The sequence below is a fragment of the Glycine max genome, chromosome 14 (genome assembly GCF_000004515.6).
Source record: "Glycine max cultivar Williams 82 chromosome 14, Glycine_max_v4.0, whole genome shotgun sequence".
Taxonomy (NCBI): domain Eukaryota; kingdom Viridiplantae; phylum Streptophyta; class Magnoliopsida; order Fabales; family Fabaceae; genus Glycine; species Glycine max.
This window is the reverse complement of record NC_038250.2, coordinates 22,964,041-22,972,132: the sequence shown is the minus strand read 5'-3', so window position 1 is coordinate 22,972,132 and position 8,092 is coordinate 22,964,041. Positions and strand designations below refer to the sequence as shown.

The window sequence follows — 8,092 nt, the reverse complement described above, 5'->3', positions numbered from 1 at the left end:
GTGACCTCCACTGTCCTTGTTGATTATAAGGACCCTACCGGAAGCCTGAAAATCCTCCTTGAGTGTACCCTTGTCGCTGTTGATTTCCCATATAATGAATTTCTTGAGTGTTTTCTTCAATGGGATTACATTGGCCTGTTTCATGAGCCTCACCACAGATGGTACAACATGTAACCTACAAAACAGAAGAATGTGTAGGTTGACCAATAGATAATTTAGTTAGCTACTTACCGAGTGTTTCTGTTAAAATCTCAAGTTGCTTAGAAAGCAACTTATTCGGTGCCAATAAAGCATCATGTGATGATAGTTCTAACAAGCTTTTCTTTGTGGGTTGATGGGTTCTGTCGCACAAAATGGCATGATCACTGGCTGACATATTCTCAATTAGTTCAGTTGCTTCTTCTGGGGTCTTTAGCTTTCTTTTCCTCCCTACAGAAGCATCTAGCAGTTGCTTGGTTTGTGATCTCATCCCATCTATGAACATATTCAATTGAATTGGCTCGGAAAACCCATGGGTGGGAGTTCTTCTCAATAAACCTCTGAACCGTTCCAATGTTTCACTCAAAGATTCATCCGGGAACTGATGAAATTAAGAGATTGCAGCTTTCCCTTCCACAGTCTTGGACTCTAGGAAATATTTCTTTAGAAATTTTGCAACAAATTCTTCCCAGGATTTAAGATTGTTCCCTTTAAACGAGTGAAGCTACCTCTTGGCCTCTCCTGCCAATGAGAATGAGAATAGACTTAGTCTAATAGCTTTATCTGGCACACTAGCAATCTTAACTGTGTTGCATATTTCAATGAACATTGCCAAATGTGCGTAGGGGTCTTCATTAGGTAATCCTTGGAATAAATTCCCTTGTATTAAATGAATTAAAGAATGCGGGTAGTTGATGTTGTGAGCTTCCACTTCAGGACATGCAATGCTAGTAAAGAATTGCGGTACTGAGCTGCTTGAATAATCCTCAAGGGTGATCCTCTAGTGCTGCTCGTCTACCATGATAGCGGCTTCAGGCAATTGAGTAGCAGACTCCCTTGATGATGGTGAATTAGGTGATAATGAATCAAAGAAATGAGTTTCTTCCTCAAGAATGGATGCAACTGTTCTGTCTTGCAGAAGTTTTCTTCTCCTCTTGGCCCTATTCCTTCTTAATGTAGCTTCAATTTCTAAATCCAGAGGAACTAAATTGCCTATGGGAGACCTATGCATGTAAAATACTAACAGAACGGTGATTATCCAATTCAATAAGAAAAGACAAATAAGAATTGAGAAAAATATTCACAGATAATCAAAGAATAACGAATAAAGAATAGGCACCTAAAAACGAACTAACTTTCCAAATAAAAAGAAGTTCCCCGGAAATGGTGCCAAAAACTTGTTCGCTTCCGGCAAGTGCACCAAATCATGCAAGTAGTATAAAACGGTAAGAACCGAGTATCGAACTCTGAGGAACTTGTGTTACTTGGTAAACCTGTTCATAGTAAACACATCCCTTTTCACATCAGACACCTATTCACTGAAATAGCTTTACCAAGTAACACAAGTTCCATGAGAGTTCGATACTCGGTTCTTACCGTTTTATACTACTTGCGCGATCCAGTGCACTTTCCAAAAGCGAACATTGCTCGTGTCAACACAAAGGAGAGTTGTGTTGATCCCTCAAGGAACGATCCATACATGGGTGACTCAGACAAATACGGGTTGTACATTGAAGAAAATCCTCCCCGCCTGGTTGCCCTAGGAAGACTTTATGAGGGATCTACAACCGTTCACAACATTTCTTTTATGCATGATCAAGTCAAGGTTGGTGTTGAGGAGGTTAGAGATGCAAATACTCTCATTCATGTACCCACTGAAGAGGTTAAGCTAGTGGGGCAGGCACTTAACACCTTCCTTGCTTGGCCGACACATCTTGTGAAGCGTTTATCATAATAGGTATTTTAGTGTCATTAAATTCTTCTTTTTTCAATTAAAGTGTTCACTGTAATTAAATTATGTTAATTAACTATTTTGGATAAACAGGGAGCTGTGGAACCCATGAAACTTGCAGATAGGCCGGATCATGATCTCGATGATCCCCTATATCTGATGACATTGACCATCCCACAACTTTTTCTAAAGCTATTGCAGGTTATGTGGGATGCTACCATGTTTGGGGTGTTTAATGACAACTTCCCCTTGTACATAAAGCATGAAGATCTGTCTGAAATAGCATACGGTGGTCAATGTCTCAGCATCTCTATTATACAGTTGTGGATTCTGTAAGTCAGTTTACATTGTTGTTTATTACCTAACTTATTGTTTTAAATTCATACATAATTTACTTTATGATAACAACAATAGGCATACGACTGAGACAAGTATGCGAGTGGGGAATGCCATGTGTATGGATTCCTCGAGCCATAGTCTATCCAGAGATTTGAGCAATTGCAATTTGAATCATAAAGTTACATTAAGAACTAGATGAAGAATTCAAAGCGAGATGTGTACCTAGGAGCCTACCTAAATGGGTAAGTTAAACTGAACAAATGAATTTAAATAATGCATAATAGTATAATAACCTATATTGGTCTCCACTGCAGTGCACATTGGCAAATGGTTGTCATTTTGCCTAAGGAAAATGTTGTGATCTGGTTTTGTTCGTTGCATAATAGGTCAGACAACTATCTGAAAGGAATAATTAACAGGTCAGTGTTGTTTTTCTATACATTTGCATTAGAATTAGTCAGGAATATCAATATTCTAATTGTACAATATGCATCCATGTTTGTATTCAACAGTGTTTTGAAAGGATTTGACGATACTCCACAAAGTAAATCCAAGGTTGTTGCTAGGTGAATTGTTGTTAAAGTAAGTCATTTAAACAATGCTTCTAGTTATATTTTAGTATTGTGTAGACTAATTTGTACTTAACATTGAATATCAAAATTTCATAATGTATTTAGTGTAATAAACAAAAAGGAAGCACTGAGTGTGTGTTGGACAAGGGGCCTCAAATATCATAAGAAGGGGGGGTGGTTGAATTAAGATATTACAAACTATTTCCCCAATTAAAATTCTACTTTGATTTCAATACAAGTTCCAAGTTCACTTAAAGATGAATTTCTAAATAATGATTCAAATTAAACAATCTAAATATAAATGTAAATTGATTACATCCTCTGGTAATCGATTACTAGAGAGTAAATCTCTTGAAAAAGACTTTTTAACTTAAATTTCTTGGCCAAACCTTTTGCTATCTCAATTTGGAATTCCCTTCCTAAAATACTAGAGATCTTCTTGATGTTGTATCTTGTATTCTTGGATTGTTGTCTTCAATTAAACTTGAGAAGAGCATTTTCATAAGACATCAAATCATCACGATCATATGGCATCATCAAAACATCAAAGGCAAAGTCTTTGCTTCTACAATCTCCCCTTTTTGATGATGACAATTTAATTCCTGAAATCAAGATACAAGCAATGTATATGCATGATATATTACGTTCACTCATTTCCAACTCCCCCTATGTTTTGGAATTGATGATTACTTGATTTCTAAGCTTCTATACCACCCCATTTCTCTCCCCCTTTGGCAACATCAAAAAGCCAAAGTGTGTGGCAATCAACACAAGATAATATAATAGAGTGGACATAATCAATCATAAGTCACAACCAAACATAAGCTAAGCATAAATAAGTCATAACCAAACATAATCCAAGCACTCAGAAGTGAAATATAATCCAAACAGTCATAATCCAAAACCACATAGAATCTAAGCAAAAAAGACTAAAGTCCAAATACCGAAGAAAAACTAAAGTTCAAAAAATGATAGCGTAAGGAGCATAGCCAAATACATGGCTTATAAGAAAAGATAATAATAATCTAAACACTAAGAAGGTGGTGGTGGTGGTGGTGGAAGATCGAAGCTCTGACGAATATAACCCACATCCTCTTCAAGCTGCGTGAGACGGATATCCATTCCTGCAAAGCGACCATCCAAAGAATCAAATTGTTCACCAACATAAGTGCGAAGACATCAAATCATCACGATCATATGGCATCATCAAAACATCAAAGGCAAAGTCTTTGCTTCTACAATCTCAAAGTCTTTGCTTCTACAGTGTAGGTATAACGTCATGCACTGGATGTCAATTATAATCTTAGGAAGTTTAAAAAATAATTGGGAAACGGTAATTGTTTAATTCAAACAATTTTCATTTTTTTATGATTGGTATTATATTATTAACTTATGTTTGATTATATCATGTCATATTTCAATGATGCTAGAGCATTGGAACTAGAGAGATTGAAGGTGCTTCACATCCAATGGGCAAAGTTTTATTTGAAAGTTAAAAATGAAACCTAGGATGTTTAGGCAATTTTGTAACTGTAGTTTACTTTACATTTTTTACAACTCATGTCTCTTTAACATTAAATATTTTTTATTCATAATAATTAATAAATTTGTCATGGAATTTTTGGTAAAAACTATTTCAAAACAAAATGAAAGTTATATGTTGTGTGATCTGCTTTTAAAATTTGCAAGTTAATTTTGGGGTTACTGAAAAAATAGACAGTATATTAAAAAAAATCTAAAAACAACATCAATTTTTTCAAAAACCGATGTTAACGTACACTGACAACACTTCAACAAACAAAATCGGTTTTTTAAAAGACCGATGTTAACATACACTAACAACATAGGTTTTTTAAAAAAACCGATGTTGATATGAAGATATATAACTTTTTTTATAATTCTTATTATATAACATCGGTTATTTAAATAACCAATGTTGTAATTTTACATTAACATCGATTTTACGATAATAGTTTCAACGTTGGTACTTTCAACATTGATTAATAACTGATGTTGAAAGTCCTTAATAATCGATGTTAAAAGCTTATTTTCTAGTAATGATGGCTGGACGACGACAACGATGACACAAGGTAGCGTAGAAATGACCCATGGAGAACGCGAAAAATGTGGCGTGTGTGTTACCTCAACGCGTTGTGGACAAGAAAGAAAAAATCATTTGGGAGGTTCGTGAAGACAAGCCTTGACTTCATCGGAGGCGATAGAGGAGAGTAAAAAATTGAGTACCTCCGGCCAGTTTTGGTGCGCTTTGAAGATAACGGAAACAATTTGGGCGAGGTGAAGGCATATGGATTGTTAACTCCTTTGGGGTTAAAATTGAGGGACAAAATCTTCATGAGTCTTCTTACTAGGGACCTCAGACATAGGACATGGTTTTCCAAATGCAACAGTCCTCTCAACACTAGTTCCATGCATTAGCACTTGTTGTTGTGAATTATTAATGGGTAGAAGTAGAACCAGAATCTTCTGTCCATTTCAATAAGTACAGTGCTTGAGTTGAGCTTTTTCCCCAACTTCTTATGTGAATATCCTGTATTGTTGGTTAGTTTTTATGAACTTGAAGGAAGGTACATACATTTGTTTCTTCAACAAATAAGAACTTCTTGAAAGGAGTGGCAGACAACCAATTCCCCAACATTGGTTTTGGTTGGTTTTTCTAAGTTGTCAAAGAATAATGGATTTCAAGCCCCGTGTATAATTAATGAAATGTTTCAACTTAGAGGAAAAGAGGCACTTCAAATAGTATAGGTTAGTAAATTTTAACTTATCATAAGGAAAATAGATTTGCCTTAGAGGGAATATGAAACGAAATGTATAATGTGGTGATAAAAGATAAAGTAAAAATCAAATATGGTGTTGAGGTTAAGATTTAATGATTCAGGTAGTATTCGAGAAGGGTGAGGAAAAAAAGATAATGAGAAAATAAATATTTTTATCCATAATTTTTTCAAATGTAAACGAATATATTTTTTGCTCGTAAATTATACCAATAATCTTATCCAACAAAATCTAAATTAATTTTTGCAAATGTAAAATATAATCTAGCTCATTATGCTTAATCAATTTAGTGGTAAGGTTAGAATAAATGCATGATTTCGCGGTTGTTTAAACAAAAAAGATTAAATATAATGCATTCTCAAGTTGTTTACTAGATATTAAAAAAATCTTATTTATTTCATAAGTTTAACAGACTTCGACTATTACCCTAACTACCTTGAAAGACACAATTGATTATCAAACCCTAATCATATATTAACATTGGATAAGATCCCCACAAGATCAATAAATAAATCTAAATCTCCTAATCTCAAACAAATTAAGTGTAGCAGAGGTGCCTTTTATTTTGTTCTGTTTACAATTCTTATTATCCCACAACAAACCATAAATCCTAATTCATCAAACAACTCTTTTTCAGTTTAACCAACACAATCACACACCCTCAGCCTCTCTGTTTCTCTCTCTATGCCACTACTTATTTTATTTTATCTCTTTGTGTGAAAATTCACTCAAATCCATGAAACCATTCGTGTCCACTGTGAACAAAAACTACAGCAATCTCAAATATTCAGAAAACTTCCACCACTCTTCATGTACCATAACAAAACTAATGACATCCTTCTTCCTCTTAATCTGCATCTCCTACCTCTTCTACACCCTCAGATTCATCACACATTCATATGATTGCCCTCAAAAAAAGCCTTACCCTCTTCCCACCACCACCCACTTTTTCTGACAACACTGCTTCATCCCCATCTCAACACACCAATAAAACAACACCCTTTGAGGAAAAAAACCAACATTTCCCTCATAGTGTTCGGCATGGCAGCCTCATCAAGGCTATGGAACCATAGAAAAGAGTACATCAAACTATGATGAAGGCCAAATGTGACAAGGGGCAACTTTTGGCTAGATCAAGAAGTGACAAATGAACCTAGTGAGGAATACCTTTTACCAACATTGAGAATATCAAGTGATGTCTCAAAGTTCAAGGTCGAGAATCTACGTGGGAAGAGGTTGGGAGTTAGAATATCTCGCATAGTCTCGGAGACAATGAGGCTAGGGATGTAGAATAATAACAATGAAAGGTGGTTTGTGATGGGGGATGATGACACTTTCTTTGTGACCGAGAATTTGGTGAGGGTGTTACAAAAATATGATCATAATCAATTCTATTACATTTGGACCAATTCAGAGAGCCACATGCAAAATATTCATTTTTGTTATAATATGGCTTATGGGGGTGGAGGGTTTGCAATTGGTTACCCTTTAGCTGTGGCATTGGAGAGAATGCAAGACAACTGCCTTCAGAGGTACCTGCATTGTTTGGCTCAAATGATAGGATCTAGGCTTGTATGGCAGAGCTTGGTGTCCCTCTCACTAAGGAGATTGGTTTTCACCAGGTTAGTGTATAAAGCAACTACTAAAATTATGAGGTGAATAAGTGATGATTCCAATTTATATAGAAGTTATTCATTTTTCCTTTCTATTTGAATCAGAAAGTTACATTACGAACTGGATGCAAAATTTAAAACGAGATGTGTACCTAGGAGCTTACCTGAATGGGTAACTTAAACTAAACAAATGAATTTAAATAATGTATAATAGTATAATAACCTATATTGATCTCCACTGCATTGCACATTGGCAAATGGTCGTCATTTTACCTAATGAAAATGTTGTCATCTGGTTTTGTTCAATGCATAATAGGCCAGACAACTACCTCAAAGGCATAATTAACAAGTCAGTGTTTTTTTTCAATACATTTGCTTCAGCATTAGGTTGGAAAATCAAAATTTTAATTGTACAACAAGCATCAATGTTTGTATTCAACAGTGCTTTGAAAGGACTTGATGGTACTCAACAAAGTAAATCCAAGCCTGCTGCTAGGTGGATTGTTGTTAAAGTAAGTCCTTTAAACAATATGATTCTACTTATATTTTAGTATTGTGTAGAGTATTTTTTTCTTAACGTTGAATGTCTAAATTTCATAATGTATTTAGTGTAATAGACAAAAAGGAAGCACTGAGTGTGGATATTACGTCATGCACTAGATGTCAACTATACTCTTTGGAAATTTCAAGAATAATTGGGAAATGGTAATTTTTAATTCACCAAATTTCCTTTTTTTATGATTGCTATTATATTATTAACTAATGTTTTATTATATCATGCTGTATTTCACCGATGCTAAACCATTGGAACCATAGAGATTGAAGGCGCTTCGCATCCAATG

At 35.0% G+C, this 8,092-nt stretch overlaps 1 pseudogene; it reads left to right on the top strand.

The window, feature by feature from the left end:
* Window positions 1-1,678: 1,678 nt before the first annotated feature.
* On the top strand, window positions 1,679-7,271 carry LOC100806888 (uncharacterized; annotated as a pseudogene).
* The last annotated feature ends 821 nt before the right edge of the window (window positions 7,272-8,092 follow it).